This window comes from Papio anubis, chromosome 5 (assembly GCF_008728515.1).
Source record: "Papio anubis isolate 15944 chromosome 5, Panubis1.0, whole genome shotgun sequence".
Classification (NCBI taxonomy): Eukaryota; Metazoa; Chordata; class Mammalia; order Primates; family Cercopithecidae; genus Papio; species Papio anubis.
Window position 1 is genome coordinate 150,845,931 of NC_044980.1, and position 12,114 is coordinate 150,858,044.

The window sequence follows — 12,114 nt, forward strand, 5'->3', positions numbered from 1 at the left end:
TGAGCCACTACGCCTGTCTGGAAAAGGAGGCCTTTCTAAGCAAACATGCCCCAATATCTTGTAACTGAAAGTCTAACCAGGCAAAACCAGGGAGCATCCGGCACCGAACTATGGCTGTACCTAAAGGTGCACATCTCCCCACTTTAGCCATACGGGTAAGGGAGGTAAAGAGAGGCAAGTGAGTATTTGACCTCACATGTCTTCTGAGAAAATTGTGTATTTTAGGCCAAAGCTGTGTTGCAGAGAAAGTCATTTGGTCAAGTGATAGCCTTTGCTGTGTCTGCCTGGACAAAGTTGCCATTCCTGGGCAGCCTGTTTCGTGGCTGCTTTACAGAAGCTTTTCATCCTCATGCAGAATACTTAAAATTAACAGGGAAAATTTCAATTAGACTTCACACCTGACAAATACTTTAACAGCAGTTTCTCAATAACTGTTAATGGAGACAGACTACCTCTCAGTTGAGGATCACAGCTCCTTCCGGTCAGTAGGCTTCTTGTCTGACCTCTCTAGCAGCTCATTGGTCTTAGAAAAGTATCTACATCCAAAGAAACCTCTATACACTGATAACAGGGAAGAATGAGCTGTTTGCAGTACATGGTACCGCTTCCTCTCCATGGCACTGTCCTCTTCTGAGCATAAGAACCCCAGAGCAAGAAGGCAAGGCCTTTGGAGTTCTGGTTTAGCCAGGACACAGCTGCATTAGCAGAGATTGCTCCCAGCCTCTCTCCTTATGAGAATTGGCTTGATGGGCTTGGTACAGTGAGGACAGCATTGAGTAAAACATCTTGTTTGACCCACCCAGATAAATCTCCATGGCTGGGATGAACAAAGCCGTCTATGTCTTTAGACAGCTCTTTATAAATGTTTTCCAAACTGGGCAGAGGTGGAACAGGTCTTTGAACACAAAAGGAGATCCATGAGCTTGGTGGGGTCCATGATGTGGATCCTGTCTTGGAATGACATCCTTCATATCTCTTATGTCACACATCTGGGTCCAGGTGAAGATTTGGTGTGGGAGAGGCTAAACAGTGTAATGCTTGCTTTCTACTGCAGCAGATCACATGAGCTTTATAAAATATGGTTTCCCAAATTCTTTGCTGAGGTGCTTCTTCCAATCTCACCAAAGCCCACGACCATGTTGTAGGTGTGAGTCTGAGCAGGGCTGTGGCCATGTTTCTCTGGACACAGATTAACTACTCTGCTCAGTGGTGAGGAGGGCAGTGTCCCAGGCTCACCTTGCCCAGCCTGGTCCTTCTTGGCAGGGCTGGCTACCACATGCCCACTATCCTCAGCTATGACAGCCACACCGGTCCCCAGGTCGGTGGGCTTGGGACTCTGGGAATGTCACTTCCTGGAGGCTAGGGGAGAAGAAGTAGAAAGTCTCCTGGCCGAGCCCAGGAGGGGACCCATGAGGCTCATCCTGGCTGTGGCAGTCAGCAGTTGGCCTACTTTCTTGCATTTATTTATGATTTTGTTATTCAAGTATGCATCCCTAAACTGTATAGTTTAGTCTTGCCCATATATATATTATTATATATAATATATAAATATATATTATATATAAGTATATATAGTATATAATATATTTATATGTATATATTTTTTAATGTGATTTTCAGGTCTCTCTTAATCTATGGTTTTCCACTCCACCTCTTTCTCTTTCCTATAATTTATGTTGACAAACCTGGGCTATTTGACTTGTCAGGTTTCCTGCAGTCTGGATATTTGACTGCTCATTCATGGTTCGGTTCAACCGCTTTTGTATTTCTTGCGAATTGAGACCTGGATTGAGAGGTACGATCTGACACTGGTTGGATCCCTTAATGAGGTTGTAAGTGGTGTTGGGTCTTGTGTCTTCACCAGAAGGTATATAATGTCTGTTTTTTGCTCTTTTCTGGTATTAGTTGAGGTAGATGCTCAGCATCTACATTCATTAATTCATTGGGAGTTGAAAAATAGTAAAATAGTAAAATTTTACTTCTATCTTTTGTTTTAATTTATTATCTGAGATACTTTTATAGAAAGACTCCTCCTTTCATCTATTTTCTTTCCCAGTACTACAGTTCATATAGAGTAAGTAGAATAAATATTTATTTCCTTTTATTTACCTAGTTTTAAAATAACAAACTGGATTATTGTTTCTTTGGAAGATGACCAATTAAAAAATGTATATATGCTATTATGAACTCTTGGTTTTATACATATTTGATGGGTTGCAATCTATTGCAAAGCTCAAGTCTTTGGCCAATGGAATCCTCTTCAAGGTACCTTCTGACTCTTTTGAGATGGAGTCATGTTTGACATGACCCATGTAGTTTTTGACAGTTTCATCATGGACACACTCCATAAGCTCATTATGGACACACTTTGCCTCAGACTTGAAATCAGTCATTTGTTCAAGAAATCCTGGTTTAGCTCAATGGGAAATGTCATGTGAAGACCAAATCTGATATAGAGAAACTCATTGCTATTGGATTGGCCTTTGTTTCTAAGTCTCTTTAATCGAAAGAGCTGGAGTTACACAAATACTTCGTGAGGTTGTACTGATACTTCCAATTAAGATTTGGATCTGCATGATATTAACATCTTCTATATTATCTCAGTAGCTCCTCAAAATCTTTGAAGGCACAGTTCTTAAGGACAATAGGGGATGATAGAATATCCCATAATTAGCGTTTGCATTTTTTTCTACTTTAGATATAAAATATTCTCAGAATACTAGTACTAGTACTGTAACAGGCATTTTTATTACTGAAAGCAGATAAAACTTTTTTCCATATGCTAATCATTTCCTCATTTTTATAAGTGTACTATAGTTTCATTCTGAATCATACAGGCAGTGCATACTACAGTCTCTTCCTTTTAACTCCTAATTACATATATAGTTATATTTACCAGCAGTACCTATCTGAGACTTGTTCTTTAGTAGATTCCTTAGGAGGGGCTCATGGGAACAATATTTTCTGAGTCTTTGCAGGTTAGTAGCTGTTTGTGACTTTCTGGATATAAAATCCTTAGTTCACATTTTCTCTCTTTGAATATCTTAAATATACTACTCTAATGTCTCCTGGCATAATGAATTGCTGTCAAAAAATTTGAGGATAATTAATTTTCCTTATTGAGTATATGCTCTGTTTGCCTAGATGGCCAAATAACTTTTTCTTTTAAATACAATAATTTTTCTAGACTATGTCTTGGTTTTGGTCTTTCTGGGTCAATATTCCCAGGTACATGGTATGTTCTTTCAATATACAGTTTAAACCACTTTTTTGTGGTATCAGAAAAACTATTTTGAACTACAATTTGTAATACTGTCTGTTTCCCTGAGGATCTCCTCTTCTCTTGTTTTCTTCTTCAGGGTCTCCTACTAGTGGTATATTGGATCCTCTTTGCCTATTTTCCAGTTAACTCTTTAATGTAAGTTCCAGTTGTTTCACTTTTTTGATAATTCATCAGAGATCTGAGCAAATGTATGCCTATTTTAAAACTGATTTATAATTTGGGGTAATGATTGAGAGTGGTTTTTACATATAATTTTCATTTTATTGGGGGCCACTAGAGAAGCAGAACTAAAATCCCCAGTGAACAGTATGCATTTATAGTACAACAGGAGGCCATTAGAAAAGACAGCTTGGTGCCCCTGAGATCATACAGTTTAAAAATCTAAGACTGGCACTGGAGGTAAAATCTCCCACTTTTATGGGGTTAGAAATCTTTTCTTTGCTCTTTCTAATTACTAAAACTTATCAGGGACAGAAAATCTAACTCTCATCAAGCATCTCAATTGATGGAGATTTTATTTATTGGTTTTACCATAATACCTAAAGTAGTGAGGATAAGGATGGCTTTCTAGGCAGGGGAAATTATATGAGCAAGTGTTTCAGAGGAAAACATGCCTTGTGGCTTAATGGAATACTTTTAAATGGAGAGGAGATAAAATAATTATCTCCAAATATCCTATGTTCTTTGTGGTTCAAAGTAAAACCATTCGTAATAATAGTGTAAGTTGCTGAACTCAGTGACCTGCGCTCTTATTTCTGAAGTATATTAGTTTTTGGATGCTGCTATAATGAATTATCACAAATTTAGTGGCTTAAAACAATACAGATTTCTTCTCTTATAGTACGGGTCAGAAGTCCAAAATGGGTTTTCCTGAGCTATCTAGAGTCAAAGTGTTGGCAGGGTTCCTCTGAGATTCTGGGAATAGAACTTCTTTTCTTGCTTTTTTCAGTTACTAATGGCCATCTGTATCTCTTTGCTTATGGCCCCTTCTTCCATCTTCAGATTGTATCACTCCACTCTCTACCTCCATTACCACCTCACCTCCTTTCTGTAGTCAAAACTCTGCCTGCATTTTGCTTATAAGGATACTTATGATCACATGTAAGGTCTATCTAGATAATCCAGGATAATCTTTCATCTCAATGTCTTATTTTTTTTAAATTTATTTTTTATTTTAGATTCAAGAATACACGTACAGGTTTGTTACATAGGTATATTGTATGATGCTGAGGTTTGGCCTTCTAATGATCCTGTCACTCAAGTAGTGAACATAGTACCTGATAGGTAGGTTTTCAAACCTTTCCCCAGCTCCCTGCCTCCCCTCTTCTGGAGCCTTCACTGTCTACTGTTCCCATGTTTGTGTCCATATGTACCCAGTGTTTAGCTGTCATGTATTAGTAAGAACGGGCTGTATTTGATTTTCTGTTTTTGTGTTAATTCTCTCAGGATAATGGCCTCTAGCAGCATCCATGTTGCTGCAAAAGACATAATTTCATTCTTTTTTATGGCTGCATAGTATTCCATGGTGTACATGTACCACATTTTCTTTATCCAGTCCACCATTGATGGGTAGCTGGGTTTATTCCATGTCTTTGCTGTGGTGAATAGTGCTGTGATAAGCATATGCCATCTCAAAATCTTTAGTCACACCTGCAAAATCCTTTTTGCCATATAAAGCAAGATTCACAGGTTCTGGGGAGTAGGACCTGGATATCTTTAGAGATCACTATTTAGGCCTACCAAAGCATAAGCTCTTTTTTTTTTTTTTTTTTTTTAAATCCAAGAATCCCTTATGATGGAAGGGAGTAAATTCATTTTCAGGGAGGTAATAGGGCTAAGCTCAAAATAGTCCCTGGAAACCTATAATTTCTTTGAAGACTAATGTTTCATCTTAAAAATCTGTTTGAATTTTCTGATTTACATTTGTGCTTGCTTTCTAATAAGAATAATCTCCCTGCCCCACTTTTAGGCACTGAAAGAAAAATTGGTCTGGGAAGGTGTATTATGATTTTGTTTCGTGGCTATGATGACACTGAGTACACCTTAGAGGTAACTGTGTCTAATTTGGATGGCACAGCATCATGTCATAGGAAAGAGTGCAAATTAAGAGGTGTCATTGGCCCTAACTCTGGCTGACTCAGGCCTAGCTCAATAACTTGGGGGTGAGGGAGAGTCCCATTGGATCTTTTTCACATTCTGATTGCCTCTTGCTCAGAATTCCCCATTCATGCCTGAGTCCCATGAGTGGAGCAAGGGGTCTCAGTAGGGTGGGAGGTAAAGGCAACCAGTAGGACTTGCTCTTTAATTAGAAAGTGAGTCCCTAGAGATTTTGAATACCATTTCCTCCACAGTGTTAAGAGCTAATCCTCAGAACACTCATCTATGGACAGAGTCTCAGAATGGACCTTCCCTGGCTTTCCTGACCCAGGATTTGTGGATGAGCTCTCTTTCCCATTAGAGGGCTTGCTGGGTACAGAATCAGCATCCTGGGCTTGGTTTCTACTGAAGGAGTGAGGAGCCCTTATTTCTGCCCTGCGGCTCTTTGCATGATAGGTCATGCATTGTTATTGTGCACGCTTTCTCTGAATCCCCCTTTCTCTCCCTCCCTCCAGCCCCTTCTGCTCTGTAACTGCTCAGAGTCCCAGGACAGTTGAAATCTGACCAGCCACAGTGCTATATTTAACTTCTCTGTGCATCACAGCTGAGGACTTGGCCCATACACACAGGTGCATCCACAGCCGCTGTTTCTTCCTCTCTGAGGATGCAGGCAAAAAACCAATGCCCCTGTCTGGAGTGGAGGAGCGTGGGAGAGGAGAGGCCGAGTCGTTCCTCAACCTTGTGGTCTGCCCAGCCCTGCTCACTGCAGCGTGTAGTGAGACAATATGGCAATTCATAAAATGTGACATTCGTGTGTGAGGCACACCGCTGTGAGTCTGTTTTATTCCATGATAAAGACTACATCTGTCAGACCCTATCTGCTCATGTTCAGGCCAGGAGGAGAATTGTATTGCCTAGATTTGCTCTCTCCTTCCTGTTACTAGGGGCAGCTTCTTCCTGTCTCCCACCAGAGCCAGCTGAGGGGCGCCCTGTCACGGGAGAAATCCATGGTGGACCTCTGCGTGTCAGAAGACTTCAAATTATTTCTCTCCTTAAGGGTCTTGCTCTAGAATGGCAGAGAATTTCTGTGACAGATTAAAAAAAAGGACACGTTTGACATATGTACATATAGATAAATTATGACACAGACATTTATGTAATATACCTATATATTTGAAAAAATTTTAAAAACTGACTTTGGGTTTGAAAGTTTTCAGTAGGCATTTTTGTTTCAGTTAATCACGTTTCTATTGCAGCCTGGGGACTTTTTAAAACATTCGTAGAACCCCCTATCTTGTTCCCAAAGGCTTAAGCATTATTTGATAATTAGCCTTCACAATTATGTTATACGTTTTGGAGAGAAGTGTGGGCTGGGGAGGGTGGGAGGAGAAAACTTGTGTGTGTTACTTAATGTGGGAGGAATGAGGGGTATTATCTGGGGATTGGAGGAATGCTTAGGAGAGAAAGAAGTTCACTCTGTCAAAATCGTGTTGGTTGCCAGTTCTCTGTGAAGCCCTCATTTAGGATACAGGGAAGGGGGTTGGGGGACGTTGGAAACTTTCTCACCTTTCCTAATTAAAATGATGTCAGAAAACAGGATCCAAGTAGAGGCCAGCTATATGCCATTTAAAAAGATACGCTTTATTACACTTTCTCTCCCTTTCCCGGAACTCACTATGGGAACAAGAGAAAGGAAGAATCCTTGTTAAAATTTTGGAGATAGTATTTTGGTCTTTACCCAACTGTGACCTTGATAGCACAATGAAGTGATCCTTGCTAAGATGACAGTTTTCCTTTCCTTCTCTCTGCCTGTGTTCATACACCGCCTGCTTCTCAATGTCCACACACTCACATCAGCAAACTGCAGCATCTCGTGTTCTTGGTTCATGCTCTCTCTGACTTGCTGGAGAAAACAGTGATCTTTTCACCTTCAAATAGGTATATTTGCTCTGTGTTTTTATTTTGTGAAAATTATTTCCTTTTCTTCTTCTTTTTTTTTTTTTTTTTTTTTTCCGAGATGAGTCTCGCTCAGTCGCCCAGGCTGGAGTGCAGTGGTGCGATCTCGGCTCCCTGCAAGCTCCGCCTCCTAGGTTCACGCCATTCTCCTGCCTCAGCCTCCTGAATAGCTGGGACTACAGGCACCCGCCACCGTGTCCAGCTAATTTTTAGTATTTTTAGTAGAGACAGGGTTTCACCATGTTAGCCAGGATGGGCTCAATCTCCTGACCTCGTCATCTGCCCGCCTTGGCCTCCCAAAGTGCTGGGATTACAGGCATGAGCCACCGCGCCCGGCGTTCCTTTTGTTCTTTAAGGAGAAATGTTTGTTTTTGTTTATTTAATCAGATTCCAATAAAGTTGAGTATATGGCTTATTTAGAGAGAGAGAGAATGAGAGAGGGGGGTGTGTATTGTGTTTTGTTGTGTTTGGAGTGTGTGTGTATGTGTGTGTGCGCACACACAGAGGACATCTGAAGGTTCCTACCACAAAAAACGATCCTCAGTCAAAATGTTAAAGTAAGTGATGGTGTGTGCCGGGGCCATTTCTTCTGTACCACTTTTCTTTCAAATCCAAGATGTTAGAGGACCACAGTACTTCTCCAAGATACAATGGTATTTCAGGCAGTGCCAGACGGTGGGAAAGCCTTTTTGCTTTGGTTTGTTTGCCTGCTGTTTATTACTATTATTATTAGCTTTTGATGGAGAGGGGATGGGAATTTCTGGTTTTGGGTACTTCTAGAATCCAATCATATAGAGAGCTGCCTGAGGTTAGTTGTGCTACATGGTTTAATGTGGCTTTTGTTGGGTTGCTTTTTTTGTTTGTTTTGGCCAGGAGTAGGAAACCGGCTGTAGAGCAGGATGGTTTGGTTTGGATGTCTGTCCCCTCCAAATGTCATGTTGAAATGTAATCCCCAGTAGTTGGAGTCAGAGCCTAGTGGGAGGTATTGGACCATGGTGGGTAGATCACTAATGAAAGGCTTAGCACCATCCCCTTGGCACTGAGTGGGTTCTTACTGAGTTCATGCAAGAGCTGATAGTTTAAAAATGTGGCACCTCCCCTAGCCTCTTGTTCCTGTTCTAGCCATGTGACACATTGGCCCCGCCGGCTTTGCTTTCCGCCATGATTGGAAGCTTCCTGAAGCCTCACCAGAAGCAGATGTTGGTGCCACGTTTCCTGAACAGCATGCAGAACTCTGAGCTAATTAAACCTCTTTTTTTTTTTTTTTGTTTGAGATGGAGTCTCGCTCTGTCGCCCAGACTGGAGTGCAGTGGCCAGTCTCAGCTCACTGCAAGTTCCGCCTCCTGGGTTCATGCCATTCTCCTGCCTCAGCCTCCCGAGTAGCTGGGACTACAGGTGCCCGCCACCACACCCGGCTAATTTTTTGTATTTTTAGTAGAGACGGGGTTTCACTGTGTTAGCCAGGATGGTCTCGATCTTCTGACCTCCTGATCCGCCTGCCTCGGCCTCCCAAAGTGCTGGGATTACAGGCGTGAGCCACCACGCCCGGCCAAGCCTCATTTCTTTATAAACTACCCAGCCTCAGGTATTCCTCTACAGTGATGCAAAAATGGACTAACACACAGGAGTTACAGTTTAAAGGCCTGTAGGGGCCATGACTGTGATGGAGATGATTGAACCCATCTGGGTGTGAGGCGGCTGGGACAGAAGGGGACTGTGCATACGGGAGACGGAGCTACCCCACTCCAGCCCACTGCTGCTGGGCAGGGATGCAAGCCCGGTGTTGGCAGACCTTTGATTTTTTTCTGGATTCTAGTGTAAAGTTTCATGACTTTAAAATGTTTATCATGCATTCAAATTAGGAGGGAAAAAACTCTACTCACGTCCTGCACAACCTTGGAAAGTTCCGTTTACTCCTTTATGAAACAAAAGCATTAGACTGGATGAGCTCAAAAATTTCTACTTGCCCAGACCCTTTAGGATTCTATGATTCCCGAATCCTGAGTTCCGACCTTCAAAATCCCTTCATTTCCTGTTTTTTTTTTTTTTTCCCCCACAAAGAGGTGGGCAGATGTTCAATAGGAGAAAAGAGGAAACAAGACAGATGTAAAGAAGGATCAGGAAGGTCTAGACAGTGGGAGGTGGTGCCTGCTCAGTGCCACTCTGTTTTTCGGAGAAAAGCTTCTTTCTCTGAATTCTTTATGAAAGCTACCTTTCCCTCCCCTGAACCATAATAGTCCTTTTCCAATCCTCTTTTCAACAGATATACTTATTTAATATATTTATTAATTGCCTGCCTTGGGGCAGGCATACTTTTATGACTTCTGTAATTTTTCCACTTGTATTATAGTTATTTGAGTAAAAGGATGGAGAGAACTTTATTTTCCAAATTTCTCGGATACCAGGAAAGGGGGCTGGTCTGTTGCAAGTGCACACTGTGAGAGAAGCAGGGTGAGAAGAGGCGGAGCAGGCAGGGCTTACGCTTTACAGAAAAGCGTGCATAGTGAGGTGGAGAGCCTGCGAGGTGGGTCACCTTTTGGAGAGCCCGTGCTTTGGGAGCCAGCAGAGTGAGGTGGAGAGCCATCAAGACAGCTGATGGCTATGTGGTATGAGATGCAATTGCCCTCCACTGTCCTCAGTGCTTCCACAAAGTTACCCAAGTTGTGAGGTGCTGGCGTGTGATCAAGGTAACAGGCACAGGTGTCGCAGCAGAGCAAAAAGGCCAGGAGTTTGCAGATGTCATGGGGAGAACTGTGGATTCAGACAAGCCTTGAAATTGTCTGAGCCAATTCCTGAGATGCAGTGAGGTCCCCAGGTAACATTTGGGTACATTTGGGCACATCTGGGCCCATTATTGCCTGAGCCAGATTGCGAGCAGTTTGAGAGCAGGATCCTTGTCAAAGTTGTCTCTGGAGGATATATGGGGACAACACAGTGCTTTTGCATGGAACGGATGTCAGTAAATACTTACTTAATGAATGATTGAAGAAAGGAAGGCAGGCAAGAAGGAACGAGATAACTGTTAACTGACAGTCCGTTGACATGGAATGCAGGCTTTACCTGGAAAGACAGACTAAATAAACCAGTTTGGAGAGAGTTAATTTCTGCCTTCAGCATTCACAGGAAGGATAATGTATGCTGGGGCAGAAAAGCATTAGTTTTTCCCTTTCTGAAACCCCTAAAAGATTTGTCTGAAGCATGTATTTAAATGGCAGCATACAGGTGTTTTCAGAGCTGCTCCAGCCCCAGAGAAGGCCTCAGGGCAAACCAGAGAAGACGGTACTTGGTAAGGAGAAACACTCCTCAGCTACTCTGCATGCTTCAGTGGGAAAATGCAAATCAACTCATTCCCGCTTTTGAGGACAACTTCAGATAAAGGGTTCCCCAGGCAAAGTAACCCCTTCAATGTGCCTGTCTTTCCCCATTGCTGTCTTTTCCTGCACTACCTGTAGTGTGAGCTGTTGGGGGTGGGGAGGGGTTGTGGATGGGCTGCACAGGAGATGGGAAAGGAGTTGCATAGCAATGAGGAGGTGGAGGAGGAGAGAGAAGGAAGGGGCTTGGGCTTTCATGTGTGAGTACAACTTTGTGGAAAAGGCCTTGAACTAGGAGACAGGATTACCTCTAGTTCTGCCTCTGTCAGCTACCAGCTGTGGGTGACCTTGGGCAAGAAGTGGGATTTATAGGCAATCAGAGCTGAAGTGAATAATGTTGGAAATCATATCAATTTCACCAACTAGTTTTTTGTTTTTGTTTTTTAACAGCTGGGAAACTAAGATTGAACAAGATATTAATGGAGAGTAAGTGGGAGGCTAAGTTTAGAATTCAGGTCCTCCAGCTTTCGGGAACAGAGCCCTTTCCACCATCCCAAGTATCACACTGAGAGGTATCAGTACCAGCAGACATGGGTTTCCAGATTTCATAATTTGAATATGAAAGTTGGGGTGTGTCTAGGGGCTCAATTAAGACTTTCAAAACCTGAATATCTAAAAAAATTATGGTGACTTTCCCCAACCCCCAGTGTAGGTAAAGTTGATCCTTGAACAACATGGGTTGGAACTGCACGTGTCTACTGATTTGTGGATTTTATTCTGCCTCTGCTGTGCCTGAGACAGCAAGACCAACCCTTCCCACTCCTCCTTCTCCTCAGCCTAGTCAGTGTGAAGACAAGGATGAAGACTTTTTTGATGATCCACTTCCACTTGATGAAGAGTAAATGTATTTTCTCTTCCTTATGCTTTTCTGAAAACATTTTCACATCTAAAATAGGTGTTAATTGACTATATTATTGATAAGGCTTCTGTTCAGTAGGCTATGAGTAGTTAAGGTTTTGGTAGTTAAGTCAAAAGTTATATGAGGAATTTTGACTGTAGGGGAGAGGAGGTTGGCTCCCCTAATCCCCGCCTTGTTCAAGGGTTAACTGCAATTGAAAATAAAAGCAATGCTAAATTGTTACACAAGTATAAGCAACTAGAATAATTGTTTTTTCTCATGATGACTACTCTGATGGTTTTCAAATAATAAATTCAATAAAAAATTTTTATTTTGGGTGCCCTTGTTTTAATGGTGATTTGGGCACATGTTTTTCGGCATATTGGGAAATCCATTTGATGATCCTGAATGTCATTATGTACTTATTTTTGAGTGAGTGCATGAGCGAGTTGTGTGAACACATGTTTGGGCAATTATCTTTTGTTATTTTTGTGTTCATGTGATTTTCAATGATTTTAAGTACTTTTTTTTGGTGCAAATATGTATGTGTATAAATGCAGATTTCTGTT

General features: G+C 41.9%; 1 long non-coding RNA gene and 1 pseudogene across 1 annotated transcript in view; one reads left to right on the forward strand and one right to left on the reverse strand.

The window, feature by feature from the left end:
- Positions 1 to 225: 225 nt before the first annotated feature.
- Positions 226 to 3,543, reverse strand: LOC110743558 (annotated as a pseudogene).
- A 5,320-nt stretch (positions 3,544 to 8,863) lies between these two features.
- LOC110743559 overlaps positions 8,864 to 12,114 on the forward strand; it is a 46,606-nt gene continuing 43,355 nt past the window's right edge. The window contains exon 1 of the long non-coding RNA XR_002522831.2: positions 8,864 to 10,622. This is a non-coding gene — a long non-coding RNA (uncharacterized LOC110743559). The remainder of the gene's footprint in view (positions 10,623 to 12,114) is intronic.